Source organism: Aedes aegypti, unplaced genomic scaffold (genome assembly GCF_002204515.2).
Source record: "Aedes aegypti strain LVP_AGWG unplaced genomic scaffold, AaegL5.0 Primary Assembly AGWG_AaegL5_hic_scaff_21_267_PBJ_arrow, whole genome shotgun sequence".
Lineage (NCBI taxonomy): Eukaryota > Metazoa > Arthropoda > Insecta > Diptera > Culicidae > Aedes > Aedes aegypti.
The window spans coordinates 1-19,503 of NW_018735627.1; the positions used below are offsets into that span (position 1 = coordinate 1).

The 19,503-nt window shown below is 43.7% G+C and overlaps 2 long non-coding RNA genes and 1 pseudogene across 2 annotated transcripts; all 3 read right to left on the reverse strand.

Annotated features, from left to right (window-relative positions):
- Positions 1–2,950: 2,950 nt before the first annotated feature.
- LOC5567434 lies at positions 2,951–4,474 on the reverse strand (annotated as a pseudogene).
- A 269-nt stretch (positions 4,475–4,743) lies between these two features.
- LOC110680941 lies at positions 4,744–5,370 on the reverse strand. Its single transcript, XR_002503036.1, has 3 exons — positions 5,001–5,370; positions 4,876–4,939; positions 4,744–4,819 (listed from the first exon to the last, which is right to left on the reverse strand). It is a non-coding gene; the product is annotated as an uncharacterized LOC110680941 (long non-coding RNA).
- Positions 5,371–11,489: 6,119 nt separating this feature from the next.
- Positions 11,490–12,051, reverse strand: LOC110680942. The gene is made up of 3 exons (XR_002503037.1): positions 11,771–12,051; positions 11,646–11,709; positions 11,490–11,589 (listed from the first exon to the last, which is right to left on the reverse strand). It is a non-coding gene; the product is annotated as an uncharacterized LOC110680942 (long non-coding RNA).
- Positions 12,052–19,503: the final 7,452 nt, after the last annotated feature.

The following is a 19,503-nucleotide window of genomic DNA, read 5'->3' on the forward strand; positions in this document are numbered from 1 at the left end:
ATATGAATACTTTTTACTCCTTGACCTGTTTCATATATCAGTAACCGGTTCTAAAAACAGCTCTTCAGAATCGGCAAATGTACTCAGGTACTCTCATGCTATGCAACGAATCGGCAATTGCTTTCCAGCTAGCGCAGTTGGAAGTGTTCTTCACGTTTAGTGTGTGATCACTGTACAATAACGGTTTCCTCTCCTTTTCTGCTTCTGAGCTGTCTCCATGGTTTCCACAACAGTTAGAATGGCGTCCACAGTAGATCTTCCTTTCCGGAAGCCGAACTACATATTCGACAGCCCGTTCTCGCTCTCGAGCATTTTGCTGGACGTCTCCCGCAAGCATATCGGGCCTGAAGATTCACAAAGTGGTTTACCAGGTTTTGGCAGCAGCACTAACTTTTGCTGCTTCCAGGAGTCTGCAATGCATTCTGCAGAGTGGTCCTAAGTATATCGGGTCTCTAGAAGATCGCTGTTTTCAGAGCCAGATTTGTGGTTCCGTCTGATTCTGAGGCCTTCTTTGCATCCAAGGCTTTCGCCAAAACCGATCAACTCCTCATTCGTTACTCGAGATTCATCGTAGTCTCCATTCTGCAGGAGTGGGCGATCAGCTAATAGCTTCGTGCTGCGGGAACAGTCTGTCAATAATGACCTTCATTCTCTCCGGGCACTTTTCTCGTGCCATTGTTGATCCTTTCAACTTTGCCATGGCTACTCTGAACGCGTCACCCACGGATTTGCGTTTGCTTCGTCGCAGAGTTCTTAAAGGCAAGTGTTTTTGCTTAGCCTGATTTCGCTTCTAAGAACGGATCTTGCCGACAGTAACACCACGTCAGTCTTCGTTTCGAGGCTGCTGGGCTGCATCACACGTGTTGAAAATTCAACCGTTTTTTTTTTCGTTTTGACTGCTTTGCTACCCCACTTATGCTCGTCATCTGAGTTCTCCCATTAAGCACATGAAGCATTTCAGGAGGTTGTTGTATGATCAGCGGGCATTCTGACTAGCCTACCTTGAGTATGACCAAGACTGCAAACTGGGTGCCCTGTTTGCCCGTTCTTAGGTGGACTAACAGGCCATGACGATGTCAAACTACTCTTAAGAGCAGCCAAGACCTCCGTTGAATCGGTGATCACAACCAGATTTCACGTATCCTAGTCCGCCATATGCTCCGTTCGTATACGCTCAATGGGTGACAGCTTCTTCGTACCTCGCATCGCCTTTTGGAACTTCAGCGTAATTTGCATTCTCCGTTTGGATAATGAAGGCCTCGCTAAGTTCATTCGTTACATTATCTTCGGGGTCAAATTCTCCTTGGTCACCGTTTTCAGTTATCCTTTACTTTTTTTTTCTTTTCAACCCGTATCCACGGGTTGCTATTGCTTTGCACCCAAGGTTCTTGCAGAGGCGCTACACAGTTTGGACCATCTCGGGACATTTTCCCCTTCGACTTCTTGGCTTTAGACGTGGGGTCAGCCACTTCACTGTTGCAATGGTTTTTGCTTTTAACTCAATTATTACATCGAACTACTTTGGCAGACACCTGGCGTTTTGGGAGTTATTTTGATCAATGAACACGACTAGACCCGGGGCATCACCTTATCTGCTGCACTGCCATAGCCACAATGCCTTGGGTTCTGTCTGTACTTTTCCTTTTTTCTATCTGGCGTTACGTCCCTAGGAAGAGCCTGCTTCTCAGCTTATGTGCTTATAAGCACTTCCACAGTTAATAACTGAGAGCTACATGCACTACCCATCAAAGGTATGAAAATACTTCGACGAGTATTGCAACACTAATTTAAAAAAAAAAACAATCAACATCCACCGAAAAGCTTAGAATCTTTACAACAACTGATAATTTCCTGTTATTCTGAACATTTTGCGTGTGGCAAAATTCAAAACCGGTATTGTAATACTCGACCAAGTGATTCCATTATTTTGTCGGGAAGCGTAGACAGCTGCGAATTGAGTATTATGATTAGGAAATGTTCATGCGGTTTGATCATAATAGAACAGATAATTGAAATTAAAGAATGTGCCAAAGCAGCAGTATTATGCTAAACATTATGTTTTGGAAAGGCTCAATCAAGGTAATTTTCGAAAATCAATGAGTTATACTAACGTATCACTTTTATGTAAGCAAAATAAGATAAAAAAAAGTGAGCATCCGTTCGTCTTGAAATAGTTACATATGTTTATGGCGTGTTAATTATCACTAATTTTCAAATTTCCCTGTAGATTCCTCCAGGTCAGCTAACCCTTTCAAGGACACTCTATTCTCCACAACCATGTGCATTCGTACAAACCCCACTAAGCAACTCGAAATCTGTTTGCATCCGTAACCAAGTGCGTGCACTTGAGGTGTTGACATAGAATCGTACTTCCCGTGCTGCGCAATAATGCATGCCACCCACCACATTTTACTGCACCAAGGAGCTGCTACAAACACATCCCACTTCAGGCAAACACGACGACAAGCATGTGAAGTGCAAGTATATGCCTATAGCAGCGATTTCTCATCTCGAGACAAAGCACTAAACGCTTAATCATCGCTTTAATATGTACGCCGCCAGGAGCAAACTGTCGTTCAGGACGTTTTGCAAACAGGGCAGGTAAAACGTAAAACGAGGTGGATTTCTCTGGGAATGGTGCTGACGATTATTATAACATGATTGCAGTCACTCGAGGGCTTTTGATGTGGATGCAGTTGATTAACAACAGGCACAAAGGTTGTTGCAATAAATTCCTGCGTCAACGAAGCCGTCGTCCCCCACACATATGTGAGAGATCCTTGAGGAAAATGGGAACCCTCAACTGAAGTATGTATTTCATTTCATTTACCGCTAGCAGAGGGAAGATATGTATATTCGTCATAATGGAGATGACTGCCGTGCACACTTGAAATTTAATTGCTCGCGGAATAAATTTAAAATCTAATCCAATCAGAGATGGGAAATGCTTTCATAAACTTTAACTCACCCGATTAATTAATGGGCCATTGCCATGGTCGGCTGGTTACTTCACCTTCCTTTGGTTTCAAACCGGAATTTCCCTGAAGCATCACTGCATGTGATTCGAAGAAACGACTGATGAATCCTGGTGCATAGACTTTGGAAGTTGACGCTGGGTACTAGAAAAAGATAAATGAATTAATCAATTGTAACACGCGTCGCATATTAGGTGGCATGGCATACATTTATCAAATTGATTATCTTCCACATTCCAAACGGCACTCCTATCCCGGATGTTTGGATTGCAAGTTACTTCCTGCTGTTCGAATCCCCCATTTCGGCAACTGCTTAGCCGTTGTCGTCAGAACGCAACCGTTCAATGTAGTGGTAGAATATCAAACGACTCGTCACGGTTTCACTATATCACCATCCTTGCCGCCAATTATCTGCACCTGCCAGACATCATTACTATCACCTTGTCCCTCCTGCGAAATAGAAAGAGCTTTTATCCACAACGCCATTCCTGCAGATGGTTCGCATCCCAGCTACAAACCTCTCCGTAGCACGTGACTTGCATGTGCTTTTTCGTAACAGGAGCTTGTTCCCGATGCGAGTGCAAGTTCCGTTTGGTTTGGATATGTTCGAATCGAATCAAATCTCGCGTGCTTTACCAGGGTTACATTATCCACCGTTTGCTTGTTGTAGGGCTTTATCAACCACTTGTTGTTTTCGTCCTTGTGACTGTAGGTCGTCACCTGTTGCTGTTTGGCGCCGAAACCCTTTGGATAAAGGTGGTTGTGCGAGTGTAGATAGCCACCTCCAGTTTTTATGATTTTTCAACGTAACAACTGCTCCGTAAGCTACTTCTCTGGGCATTGAGACGTTATACAGTGAATTTCCAACCAGGTTTGATTGGAAGCCAGAACTATAGAATCCGTCTCCACTTCCACTGTGGTTCAACACGTTTAGATGAATATAGAAAAATGTCGCATACAGGATAATCGGCAAAATTATAAGCGTAACGGCTCGAGCTACCAATTGCTTTACAGTGTAGGAGATCGGTTTGGTCAAATCTCCGAGAACATCCCACAGATCACTAGCGTATGGAGTCCAACTAACATCACAACGAACAGCCCCACAAACTTTACACTGATGGTACAGGCTAGCATTGCTCCCGTGAAGCACAACCAGGTCCACCAACTCCGTGTGAAGCTCTCTTGGTTCCGGGTGAGTTTTGTGACACGTGCCATGCCCATTACGGATGCGGTCATGAAAAATATCAAAAGGAGATCCAGCAGTATGTATCGGTTCAAGATGAGCATGCCGATGTCGAACAGGATGTAAGCGGCACCGAAAGCAGACGCCGTCAGCGATCCAGTCATGTCCCAAACGGTATGGAAGGACATCGGAACGATGGCCGCACCCATAGCGGTACAGAACTGTAAAAAAGGAAATGGTTGATAATAATCAAATAATTTTATACGTCCATTTATCGGGATTGTATATTCTGTGACGTAAGCACCATTTGATTCATTAGAATAGGAATAATTTGAAGGTATAGAAAGCGATTATTTCAGAATTAAAACTGCAGTTACGATGTGATTTTGATAAGGTACTGCGGGGCAAGTGGGTGAATGGGGTAAGTGATAATAATTGGAATATTTTACTGAATATTTGAATCAACGTTTTAAACACATGCGTAAGCCTTTTAAGCCATTGAGAACATTACAATAGGTAAGAGATTCCGGAGATTTTTCAGCCATAATTGCATAATAAAGCGAAAGGTTGTTAACCTGTCAACTATCACTCTGTTGAGAACAGGACCAAATGAGAAGCCGGGAACACTGATTTTCAAAGCCGTTTATTGAGTGCTTCAAAGCTAAAATTCAATAGGAAGTTAGTAAACTAACGAAACGATTATTATATTGAACTTACAATTCAGTGGGACAACTATTTGGTACCGACTTCGATTCCGTTCTGTATAAATTCAATTCAAGACCTAGGGAATCGTAAGTAATCAATATTATCATAATGTCTCTAAACGTGTAACTATTTTTTACCTTCTTCAAGCTTTTACGATGAGGAATAGTTTCATAAGGAAATACTGCTAATAACTATTTCGCCCTGATTTAGCCTAAACTTAAATCAAACGAACTCAATAGGATTATTGCGATCTAATATTGTGGTTTCATCTACCTTGCACAAATTTGCCAGTCACTCTGTCATAAGATAGGTACCTACTTCACCTCATCTGACAATTCGCACAATACGATGCAACGATAACGCATGATGATGTTCTACGTATTTGGTGTATGTGGCCGGGATGCCAAATCGTCCGCAGTTGTGGCAACATCCTCCCCCCGGTGGAACCCACTTTCTTCCTCGGTTCCATCTGCTTTGGCCACTTCAAGGACAGCCATTTTAGCTACTGCTCGTCTTTGAATCCCTTTGGAAGATTGAACAACCGCCTGACGAACTTTGCCATCAGCCGCAGTTATTGGTTCCAATACACGGCCGCGAATCCAACCATTTCTTCTTGACTCATCGATTATGATGACCAAATCTCCTGCTTGCACGTTTCTAGTAGGTCCGAACCATTTGGTCCTTTTCGTCAACGTTGGCATGTATTCTCGAACCCAGCGTCTCCAGAATGCGTCGAGGTAAACTTGGATCGCAGTCCAAGAGCGTTTCAAGATCGCTGGATCATGTCCACCCTGCACAGCCGGCTGCTTAACTCCTTGCGAACTCCCCAATAAGAAATGGTTGGGCGTTATCGCTTCTTGTTCAGCGGAATCCAAGGGGAGATATGTCAACGGCCTACTGTTAACGATCGACTCTGCTTCAGCGATCATTGTCTGTAGGGCTTCGTCATCCAGCTTATCGTTGTTGTACGCCGCAGTCAACGCCGTTTTTACCGATCGGACCAGCCTCTCCCACGCACCGCCCATGTGCGGGGTGGCTGGAGGAATGAAGTGCCAGGCCGTTGTTGTGCTAGTGAAAGTCTCCGCCAAACCACTGTTGATTTGCTCTCGCAACAATCGTTCTGCGCCTTGAAAATTGGTGCCGTTGTCGCTATGGATTTCTACCGGGAAACCTCGGCGGCATAAAAAGCGACGGACGCATGCAATACATGACTCGGTCGACATATTGTGTGCCACTTCAAGGTGGACGGCTCGCACTGTCATGCAGGTAAAAAGCGCAATCCACCTTTTAGAATGACTACGCCCTACCTTTACCAATAGTGGTCCAAAGTAATCAAGCCCAACGTAGCTAAATGGACGGACAAATGGTGACAGTCTAGCTTGTGGTAACGAGGCCATTTGAGGGACGATCGGCCGAGCTCTTCGAATCTTGCAGATAAAACATCGGTAAACGATGGAACTTACTAAAGTCCGCAACTTCGGTATGCAGAACCGCTGCCGAATTTCGTTAACCAGGGTCTCTTTGTTACCGTGCTGAAGTTGACGATGTAGGTGCTCAATTAACAAACTTGTCACATGGTGTTTTCTCGGTAGAATTATCGGGTGTTTGACATCGGCGATTGCGCGTTCCACCGCTGCAATTCTTCCATCCACACGGAGTATTTGCTGTTCGTCGAGTATTGGGGTCATCTTGAAGATGACGCTTGACTTTTCCAAGAAACGTTGTTCACGTGGTGGTAGAAGACGATTAGTCATCAACGTTACCATTTCATCTGGAAAGGATTGCCATTGGACCAACCGGAAAATCGAAGTTTCGGCTTTCTGCAGTTCGGATTTCTGCAACGGACCGGTGTAACGTTTTTTGTAACGACAGTTGTTGATAAACCTGTGGACATAGGACATTGCACGTTGCAGACGCGTCCATTTGGAAAACCTGCTGATATCCAAAATGTTTTGTGGAATAGGTAATTCCCGATGGAGATAGCACGCTCGTAGTTCTTCATGTCCCGCTGCATCGGGTGCATCTCTCGTCCAGTCTTGCTCAGGCAGATATAAAAATCCAGGACCGTTGTACCAGATGCTGTTCGTTTTAAAGTATGGCCCAGCACCCCATTTTGTAGCCTCATCCGCTGGATTGTCTCCTGAAGCAACCCAGCGCCATTCGGATCGATCTGTAGTTTCCAGTATTTCTGCCACTCGAAATGAGACATAAGGACCGTACTTTCGAGGATCCGCATTAATCCAGCTCAGAGCTGCACTAGAGTCACTCCAGAAGAAACGTTTGGTGATCACGAATGAGTGTCCTTCTACAATGTATTTCGCAAGACGAGCCCCTAATACACATGCCTGGAGCTCCAAACGAGGTATTGTCACAGGTTTAAGCGGAACGACCTTCGTTTTAGCAGTAACTAGTGCAACCTCTATTTCACCTTCGTTGTTAACTATTCGGAGATATGAAACACATGCACAGGCGTCTCGACCAGCGTCGGTGAAGGTATGGAGCTGAATGCTTTGAAACGCTTCGACTCCTGCCTTCCGAAAGTAGCTTCGTGAAATGCGAACGTTGTTGATGGTAGTAATCATACTGATCCATTGCCGCCACTGTTCGAATAGCTTGTCGTCCACTTTCTCATCCCAGTTGATTCCTATTCGCCATACTTCTTGGATTAGTACCTTTCCGAACACCAAATACGGTGCAAGGAGGCCTAGTGGATCAAATAACGACATTACACATCTGAGAATTTGTCGCTTCGTAGGTTTGAGGTTATTCGTGACTATGAATGCAATGTCACTTCGCATCGTTGCCGAGAAGTGGAATTCATCGGTATCTGTTGCCCAGCGCATTCCCAGGACACGTTCCGATTGTTCTTCGTTCTTGAAAGACAACTGCTTCACCGGAATTTCAACATTTTCTCCTAGGTGCTGCAGGACTGTTACGCTATTGGAACACCAGTTGCGAAGTTCGAAGCCACCCTGCCCGTGAATGTGTCTTACTTCATCTGCGACTTGTTTCGCCTCGATTTCGTTGGAAAAACTGTCGAGATAATCGTCCACATAATGGTTGAATACGATTCCCTCGACAGCTCGAGGATGCTCCTTTTTGAAGGCTTCAGCGTTAGTATTTTTGACGTACTGAGCGATGGCCGGTGAGCAGGTTGCCCCAAACGTGGCGACGTCCATACGAAAAACCTGAGGATCTGACGAGGGATCATCTCGGTAGAGGAAGCTCTGCGCTGGACGATCTACGTCCCTTATGCGGACCTGATGGAACATCTCTTTCAGGTCTGCACTTACCGCCACAGAGTGTTGACGAAAGCGGAACATGACAAAACAAAGTGGAGTTACAAAGTCAGGACCTTTCAGGAGAAGTGAATTCAAAGAGATACCATCGACTTTCGCGGACGCGTCCCATATCAACCTTACTTTACCTGGCTTGTTGGGATTCGTTACCGCGCCAAGAGGAAGGTACCATGTTCGACGAACATCCGTATCGGATATTTCTTGTACGGTTGCTCGGTGTGCGTACCCCTTAGCCTGGTACTCTTCCATTTGCTGCTGAATGTTTTGCTTGAGTGCTGGATCCTTAGCCATTCTGCGCTCCAAACATTGTAGTCGTTTTAAGGCCATGGAGTAACTGTCTGGTAGCTCTACTTCGTCGTATCTCCACAGTAGCCCGCATTCAAAACGGTCGCCAATTCGTTTTGTAGTCAATTCAAGTGTGCGCTGCGCTCGTTTTTCTTCTTCGGTCATTGTCGGTCCTGCTGATTTTATACCTGCCTCCTCGAAGGAAAAATAGTTCCTCAGCGCTGCTCCAATACCTTCTTCGCCGTCGCATTCACATACGTGGTAGCTGTACTTCGGTTGATTTTGATTTCGCTGCCCACCGTAGACGCACCAGCCCAAGCGAGTCTTTACGGCCACTGGAGCACCATTCACGCCTTCGCGAGCTTTCAGTGGAAGCGCCAGTCGTAAGTCATTCACGCCGATGAGCAACTTCGGAACAGCATTACGATACCCTTGGATAGGAATTCCTCTGAGGTGTTTGTACATCTTAACGAGCTCTTCAATTGGGAGACTTTGAATAGGGAGATCCAAAGTCTGAACTGTTTGCACATCGTTCATTTGATACTCCTTTGAGCTATTGCTACCCGAGATGATAACCGAGACAAGTTGCGATTCACGTTCTTCTCTGGATATATCTCCTGTCCACTTAAGACATAGGGGTTTGGTGTATCCAAAAATATTCAGTTCCTTAGCTATACTGCTTTCAATCATCGTCACGGACGATCCTTCGTCCAAAAAGGCGTATGTATCGATAGTCTTCGTACCATTACGCAAAGTTATCGGGATGATACGAAATAATAGAGAAGAGTAATTCGTTTCGTTGGTGTGGTACTGCACATGTGCCTCAGTGGATTGGTTTACGCTCTTTTTTGGTGAATGCAACAGAGGATTGTGTCGATATTGGCATCCATCTATGTCACACCGTTTATTTATACGACAGGCTCTGCGGCCATGGTCTGACAAGCAGATACGGCACAGCTGTAGACACTGCACTTTTTTCCAACGATCGTCGACTGATAATGCAAGGAAAACATTGCATTCCTTCACGCGATGTCCATCTTTGTTGCAAACAGTGCAATTGGCCTTCTCTGCTTCGGAATGAATCAAATTCCTATCTCTCTGCCTCGAATGATCAGATTTGTTGTAACTTTCATGAGTACTTGGGAAGCTTGACACACTATACGCATCGTTGACGATGTCCTCCATAAAGTCACTGAATGTCTTCAGATTAACCGCTATCTGTAGTCTCCGATGAGCAGCCCACCTCATCCTGTATTCGGCGGGTAGTTTCTCCACCAAATCCTTTAGCAACGTTGGATTTGCCAGATGATCATGTAGATTGGCAGCTATAACGTGATCACATAGTGCTTGTACCATGGTACCAAATTCGATCAGAGTCTCCAATCTATCGGCCCTTGGGGATGGAGCTGATCGAACTCTTCCAATCAAAGACTCTATTAGCATGTCCGAACGACCATAACGCATTTGAAGGGCTTGCATTACTTGGGGGACGGAAGAAGGAAGTATCAAACGACTGCGCACGGATTCCCAAGCAGGACCTTTAAGGCAACGTTGAAGACGGATCATATTTTCTCCATCGCTGTATCCACACGCTTCAGTCGTGTATTCGTATTGGCTAAGAAACACGGGCCAATCCGCAGGATTTCCTGAAAATGCAGGCAGATCACGAGGCAGTACTTGTCTGGCAGCCAATTGCTGATTGGTGGGTCCGAATCCAATCTGATCAATTTGGGGAACGGGTATTTGCATCGTTTGGATATGGTTTCCGTTGCTTTGCTGAATCGCTGTGGGCAGCATTTGCTGATGTTGTTGCGGCAAATTTAACTGATTCGCTTCCTTACTTCGAGCTAGTTTTTCAGCACGTTCAACGTTTCTGAATCGCTGGTTTGCTTCTTCTCGAATTTGCTGAAGTGGGCTCAGCGCCCTTTGTTCCGACGTGTAGTTGCGCGGCTGCTCGTGTGAACGGTGATTGTTTCGCTTCTCCACGAGTGCGCGAGATTTTGAAAGTGGTTTTGAACCAAACAGGGGCTCTGCTTGCTGATTAGCCGCGATCGGTACTTCCGAAGATTTCAAATTCTCCTTCGAGCTTAGCTGTAGACATTCTCTCGGATGATGTTGGGTTGAGTGGGTTTTGGGAATGGTGCCTTTGGACACATCGATTGTAGCTTTTGGTGGCTGCTCCGGAGCCTTTGCAGACCCCACTAACTGCAACTTGCATTGAGCTAAGTACTCTTGTAGAGCGTTGATCTGATCTAACGTATAGTCGGTGGCGGGCCCTATCGGAAGCTGAAGGATGTCAGTTGCGGCTTTATTATGCTCTTCAGCTCTTTGTCTTTGCAGGGGCACTGAGGGCGACACGATGGGCGATGCAACCAGGTTTCCAGACAGTGAGGCAGACGCGAGATTTCGATTAAGCCTTGCTCGAACAGCACCTACTTGGCCTTGGGTATCCACGGTTACCTTACCTCCAACAGCACCGTTCAACTGTTCCTCCTCTTCTTTGGCAACGGACGACGGTTTTTCGACCATCTGCTCAAACCTGGAGACAAAGGATCTAACCGAGGGACTTTTACCAGATTTCATGTCGTGATTCTCGTTTGACTGTTGCTCGACCCAATCCTGGATGTCTTTTTTACGCTTTGAGGCATCCGTCCGACTATTGCGGCTCCGATGAGAGCGATGGTCGTCTTCATCCTCCTTCAGCGATTTCTCCAACATTGCGTACTTTCGTTCCAAAAATTTCCTTTCCAGTTCCACATTTAAGGCCATCTTTTCAAGTTCGCGCTGTTCGGTTAGCCGCTGAAGTTCGAGTTGAATTCTGGCCTGACGAGCTGACGAATTCGATGTGATGGTGATTGACGGAGCCGGCAAACATTTTGTGCACAACCAATCCTGGTCTTCGATGGAGTCTGTAACTCCAGCACAGGACATATGCCACCATTCTGCACATCGATCGCAGCAAACGAAATTATCTGCCGTGGGAGGGCGATCGCAAGCAACACAACTCACCGTGTAGTCGGGAAGTGGAGTACTCGCGGACGACTTCGACATCTCGGTGAATTCTTTGAAGAATGTTGAGAACAGGACCAAATGAGAAGCCGGGAACACTGATTTTCAAAGCCGTTTATTGAGTGCTTCAAAGCTAAAATTCAATAGGAAGTTAGTAAACTAACGAAACGATTATTATATTGAACTTACAATTCAGTGGGACAACTATTTGGTACCGACTTCGATTCCGTTCTGTATAAATTCAATTCAAGACCTAGGGAATCGTAAGTAATCAATATTATCATAATGTCTCTAAACGTGTAACTATTTTTTACCTTCTTCAAGCTTTTACGATGAGGAATAGTTTCATAAGGAAATACTGCTAATAACTATTTCGCCCTGATTTAGCCTAAACTTAAATCAAACGAACTCAATAGGATTATTGCGATCTAATATTGTGGTTTCATCTACCTTGCACAAATTTGCCAGTCACTCTGTCATAAGATAGGTACCTACTTCACCTCATCTGACAATTCGCACAATACGATGCAACGATAACGCATGATGATGTTCTACGTATTTGGTGTATGTGGCCGGGATGCCAAATCGTCCGCAGATGTGGCAACAATGTCAATAAAGAAAGAATAATCTCAATAGATTTGGCCACTCCAGATCACCTGACGCAGGTTCCGCCAGGGCCTCTTTGACGACATTTCCGTTTTGACGTAGGACTACGTCTTTCTTCTCTATACAGGAGTGAAATTGGAATTTCAGAACCAAGAGCGTTACGTTGGCATGAAATATTTTAAACTCTTATAACTTTTTGCTGGCTTAACGAAATTCCTTGATTAGCACCTCTATCGAAAGACAAGACATCAAAGGTTCATGTCGTTTACTTACTGAATCCCACATACCTGTCCATATATTGTGTAGGGTTTCGTGGCCGTGCGGTTAGCGGCGTCAGCCGTTCAGGCGGTTGGAGAAAATCGTTAGAAAACTCATGCTATATGAGTAGTTTTGGAACAGGCACGACGAGTGGATGACGGAAATCGATGTCCGACGCCATTTTGAAATCCAAAATGGCGATCTCTAGTATGGAAAAATCGTTGGAAACTCATGAAATATGGGTATCCCAAGGCCTATATTCAATAGAGTCCTTGGAGGACTTATGACATCCGCACAAATTATTACAATACACCGTTTACTCACATGGATGGTTAGGGGCCTGTGGAGTATTTGAAAACTGACCTCTAATCTCTTATTTCAGTCGTAGATCCCTAGGCCTATATTCAATAGAGTCCTTGGAGTAGCTAGGACATCGGCACAAATTATAAAAATACTCATTTTACTACTATGAATAGATAAGGGCCTGTGCTATATCAAAAAAACATCAAAGGGTCGCTAAATATGCCAGTACATTGCAGGTATATATTCCAGGAAATTTTTGGATGAACTAGGACACCTGTTGTACTCACTTAGTTACCAAAACTTGGATTTGACTATACAAACGCTTCTTAAAAATATAACAATCTTCTAGGGTCCAGTGTTGTGAGACATTCTTCTACATAGAAATTGTAAATTGATCTCCGTTAACCCATGTTGAATGATATGCCCAAACTCCAAAGAGTTCTTGGAAGACCTTAACTTGCACACATTCTGACCTGATCAAGAACCCATTGAATTAATAATATGTTAATGATTTTAAAAGAGCATATTTTTTTCTAAATAATGTAAATTTATTTCATACAAGTAGACTCCAAACGGCAGAACCTCGTTTTACGAACTGAGCTCCCTCGTTTTACGCACTGATTCAATTTACGCACCAACTCAATTTAGGCACCCCCGATCTAGTTCGTAAATTGTGGTTACAGTGTAGTTTAATAACTTTTTTAAAAGAGAACGTTGATTTCAAGCAAATATATAAAAAGGGGTGCTGAAGAAAAGTTGCTTCATTTGCTTTTCACTCTCAGCTTGGATCGCATCTCAGCAGGCAACAGATCGGCTTGCTCTGACCGAGCGTGTGAGGCACAGACATCGATAGCGAAGGACACCTCCGTTTGTCTTGCTACGCTCAAATCAAACTGACCGTCGACGGACCGAAAGAAGATGCCGTCCGAAGCCAAAGCCATCACCGCTGCCGCCGCCAAAAAGAAGAAGAGGAAGCAGTCCACAGGAGAATGAGATGGTTGTGGCCGCCATCGCAGCCCTCAAACGAACGGAACGGATCCTCCCTGCAGGTGATCGAGAAATATGTGCAAGATTGGCGAGTGAAGTGAAATCACGGGAAACTGTGGCTCTGGCTGGCATCCGAGAAGGAGGAGGAGAAAAAAAAGGCAGTTACTAAGCACCAATGTTGTAATTTTATTTTTATTTCGAAAATAAAGCTTACAAATCCATTTTCTCAAAAATCGTTTTTTGATTTTTTATATTTTAAAGTAGACAAAAAATGGAATCTTTTGCACAGTGGATCAAGATGGAGAAGTCATGGACAAAAAAGTTTTGATTTAAAAAAAAAGGTTTCATTTCAATATGGTCTAAATAAACTTTTTGAATGCTTTTCGATTTAATGAAAGTACGATTTTATGAAAGTACGCAAAATTTGCAACAAAAAAGGTCTATACGAAAATTTTGCTTATTACTACTGTTTCCGAGATACAGCGATTTTAAAATTAAATTTACTGAAAATTCACAACTTTTGGTTGTTTTCGGATGTTTTTCGAGTTGATAAAATAAAGAATATTTTTTTCTGAAAGTATTTTATTTCATGTTCTTTTACAATGATGGAGCGTCCTATTTTGATACAGATTCCTACTTTTTCATAAAGTTTACAATTTTTTTACTATCATTACAGTTTGAAAATTGCCTAACTTCTATTTTATCTACGGAATTTGGAATAAATGAATGGCATTTTTGTGTTGAAATTGCTCTGCCCTTGTGGTCCCTTCACTTGTAAACTTTTCTTTGAGTTGCTCAATTATTTCATAGAATTCGCCGGTTCTATTTTCATCCAATTTAACTTCCTTACTTACCGCAAAGATGGTTTGTCTAATGCTGTTGACTATCTCGTGATATTTTTTCGTGACATATTTAGTAGAACTAATTTTTGCCTTATCGATCGGCGCTACGAGTATACTTGATATCAGAGCTGGGAAAAGTTCTGAAATTCACACTACAGTAGGCAAGCGTAGCATATCACAGTCAGCGGAGCCAGTGAAACTCATTCGTATCGCTGCTGTAGGTAAATGCCTTGAAAATAGCAAAACACCCATTGCTAAGGGCAACCCAAAATTACTGTAGCAAAATGTTCTATTTCCCGCTGCATTTCCCGCATTTACGGCCTTCAATGATACTACTGATTCAGAAAATTCACGTACCTAACATAGGCTACTTGATGAGATTCACAACTACTGTATTGAAAGAGCCACGTGATTTTCGCAAAAACTCAAGCCTACTACTATTACCATTCCCAGCTCTGCTTGATATTGACTCATTGAAAATATCGATATTCTCTTTTTGGATGTATTCAGGGACGTTGGAATCCGTTGTCTCAATCGATGTTGCTGACGTTGACATTCAAGTTGGAGTTGCTGACGTTGCTTCCAATGACTTCAGTTGACATTTAGCTTTCGTGTCGGTCAGACGTTTTCGAGATTATCGCTAAGTGAAAACAATCGAGGTGATAGTGCCGGCGGACGAAGTCCTAAAGGCTTTACGCAAAAAGTGTTAGGCCCTGTGGGGGTCTGGTCATTCCACTATGGACGACTACCGCAAGGACTCCGTTTACCTGGATTTCAGCGGAATGCCAATCCGCCCCAAGCTAGAGAAAGTTCACGAGCTCATCAGTAAGAAAATCCAGCTAGACATGTCGAAAGTCAATTGCATTCAACCCAGCATGACTAAAGCCCGAGTCATAATCGAACTTAAGTCCCAAGCATACGTGGAAGAGCTAGTATCCGAGCATAGTTCGAAGCATACTGTTGAGCAGAACAACAAGGAGTATGCAATACCAATAGTTCCCTACGACAACGCAATTGAGGTTAGGATAGCTGATTTGCCGTCCTACTTCTCTACGGAAATGATCGCCAAACACCTAGCTCCATACGGCGAGGTTGTATCAACACAAGAAGAGGTGTGGAAAAACTTTTGGCCTGGTTTGTCAACCGGCGTCCGGCTGGTGCGAATGAGGATTCGAAAGCCAATTCCATCCTACATACCGATGACCACCCACACAGCGTATATTACTTACCGCAATCAGATTCGCACCTGTAGGTATTGCGTAAGACCGCTTCACATCGGTCGTACCTGTAACGAGGCACGCAAAGAACAAGGCCAAGACATTAACAGTCGTCTTACGGCAGCCCAAGTGGTGCAAGGAATAATCCCACCATCGTCATCGAACGTACAAACAAATGTCCCACAGCCATCTTCAAATACACCTAGCACCGAAAAGGAGATTGATGTGCAAACGTCAGATGAAGAGATGAATGACGTAACGAACACAAATCTCGTTACTCCACCAACAGATCGCGTAATGAGATCGTCCACGAAAGCCCAAAGCAGACCGTCATCCCTTTCCCGTTTTCCACCTGCATGCACTCAAGCAGCTAAACCGAGCAGAACATCATCACCACCAAGTAACAAAGCAACATCAGAAAACCAAGACCCCACAGCTGACTTCGTTATCTCTGATGACAGCGAGGAAGCACTAAATGCACCAAAACGACATCGATCTCAACAACCCACCGAAAATCCCGAAACACCTTTTCTCGAAATAAAGCGCAAGAGCAGGAGTAGGACACACAATTCTTCTTCCCGGTAAGCTTTATAATGGGTATATGTCTTGCCGAAGCACAATCCGATACTGCCACCAATCTCAAGAAACTTTCAACTTTATCATTCACAATATTACGATATTCACTCGTTTGGAGACACAACCTACCATCTTTGGCGGACATCACGAACGACGAGGGCTTTTCCTACTGTGAGGTAAGCCTTAGTATATGTCCTGCCGAAGTAGATACTGCCACAAATCTCAAGCAAATTCCACACTTCTTCACATCAACATATCGTCACCGTGGAGCCGCTCCGCATAATACCCAGGAATCACAGCACTGGCCAACATCATCTCACTTTTCTGCATCGAAAACACCACAATCAAAAGTCAACATTAATAACGGACAAACTACTGTCAGCGAGGGCTATTCTCTCTGTGAGGTAAGCCCTAGTATATGTCCTACCGAAGCAAATGTAGATGCTGCCGCTCTAGAAAATTTAACACTCCCCGTAGCAACACCCTTTTTATGCTGTACACGACGGATCACTTGGAGAAGCCACAACATGGAATGGCTATCGCACTTCACTTTATCACTGGATTTGATTGTCAGGCTACTATACTGCTCACCACTGCTGTTCTGCAACCTTGGAAGTACATCATCGGAAATCACCTACCACCAACATAAATCACTCAATGAACTCGTTAATGAATGCCTCACAATCACACAAAAAAGAAAGTCACACAACTTTTTCAACGACGGAGGGAATGGAAATGGATCATATACTGTCAGCGAGGGCTACATTCCTAGTAAGGTAAGCCCTAGTATATGTCCTACCGAAGCTAATGTAGATACTGCCGCACTAGAAGAAAACTCACTTCTTGTAGAAACACAACCGACGACACACCCGGAGATATACTACTGCGAGTTTACATTCGAAATCCAAACGACGTCTTCATCACTGAGGGTCTGTATCGAAACTAATAGTGCCATTCATGCGAATCAGGTGAGCGAAAACAATGTCCAAAACAAAAACATTGCGATGACGATGAATCCGATTCCTGAGCAGCTGATATGTATCGTGTCAGTGTTAGTGACTATCAGAGACAGGGAACGTACACAAGAGCGCTCTATAAGGTGGGACTCCTCAAAATATTAGGGTGATGCAAATGTTCAGTTATAAAATTGCAACAATCAATGTTTGCAACATTTCGAATCAGACGAAACTAGACGCATTAAGATCGTTCATATTTTCATCTGAGCTAGATATTATTTTTTTACAAGAAGTGCAAAGTGAACAGTTCAGCATGCCAGGATATACGGTTATATTCAATGTTGATGCCGACCAGCGAGGTACAGCTATAGTAGTCAGGGATCAGTTCAATGTACATAATATTGAAAAAAGCCTAGACAACCGAATAATTTCACTAAGGATTGGGCCTATAACATTTTTAAATATCTATGCTCCCTCTGGTGCGGCACAGAGAACAGCAAGGGAGGACTTTTTCAATTCTTCCGTTGCACACTATCTCCATCACTCCACGGAGAGTGTGGTGCTTGGTGGTGATTTCAATGCAGTGGTCAATCCAAAAGATGCAACTGGCTGCAGTAATATAAGCCCAATGTGCAAGCGACTAATGAATTCAGCAAACTTAGTGGATACTTGGGAAGCATTAAATGGACAGCGGATCGAGTTCTCATTTATCAGATCGAATACAGCATCACGTATCGATCGATTGCTAATTTCAAATACAATGAAATTCCAGCTACGGACAGCACATTTTGCAGCCACATCGTTCTCGGATCACAAAGCATATATCGTACGCATTGTGATGCCCCACTTAGGAACGCCATCAGGGCGTGGCATGTGGCGCCTTCAACCGCATATTCTCGATGACTCCGAAATTTTAAACGAGCTCTCCAGAAAATGGGTTTACTGGGTTCGAGCGAGAAGCAACTATAGCTCATGGGTAGAATGGTGGATGTTGCATACAAAACCTAAAATAATTTCCTTTCTGAAATGGAAAACCTCAACCGTATACCGAGAATTCAGAGACGCAATAGAATTGTATCGTAGGTTTTTGAAAGAGGCTTATGATAACTACCACGGAAATCCGCAGCAAGTTGGAGAAATTCATCACATCAAAGCACAAATGCTTCGTCTCCAAAGAAATTTCTCGATGAATTTAAAAAAATGTAACGAAACGTACATCTCCGGCGAATCCACGACTTTGTTCCATGTAGCTCAGGTTCACGGGAAAAGATCAAAAACGTCTATCCCAACGTTACTGACAGAAAATGGAATTGAAATTCACGATCAGTCTCAAATCAAGGAGTCGATCAGAGCGTATTTTGAAAACCTATACTCCTCGGTGGATGATGAGCCATCCATAGACTTCAGGCCATCAAAGTCAATCCCCCAAAACAATACAGCAAATGAAAACCTGATGCGAGAAATAACACAGGATGAAATTCTCTCGGGCATCAAAGGAAGCTCATCTCGGAAGTCACCAGGCGCTGATGGGCTTCCGAAAGAGTTTTTTCTGAAAACCTGGCGAATAATTTGTGTCGAATTTACCAATGTCATCAATGACGTTCTACAAGGCAAGGCGATGAAAGATTTCTTCAATGGCATCTTGGTTCTCGTTAAAAAGAAAGGGAGCGACAAGAGTGCGAGAGGATACCGACCAATTTCACTCCTGAACTTTGATTATAAAGTCTTAGCGCGAATCCTAAAACAGAGAATGAATTGTCTCCTTCCACTAGTTTTGTCAGAAAACCAGAAATGCTCGAACGGTAAAAGGACTATTTTTGAAGCAACAAGCCGTATTTACGATAAAATATGTCAACTGAAGCATTTTCGTAGAAGTTCGCTGTTAGTATCGTTCGATCTAGACCACGCATTTGATCGAGTGAACCACACGTTTTTGAAACAAACTATGGATCAGATGAATTTCAACCCGAGTTTCATTAACCTACTCAGTACGATTTGGAATCAATCCTATTCAAAAATTTTGGTTAATGGACACTTGACTCAGGAGATAAAAATCACTCGATCGGTAAGACAGGGTGACCCTCTGTCTATGCACCTTTTTGTTCTGTATTTGCAACCTCTACTAGATACCATCTCACGAAAATTTCCCAATGCTATGATGAACGCCTACGCGGATGATATATCGATGTTTCTCGACGATGAGCAAGCAGTAATGCAAGTTGTTACTATATTCAATGATTACGGACTAGCTTCTGGTGCTAAACTAAACAAGCAAAAACTGTAGCAGTAATGATCGGTAGTG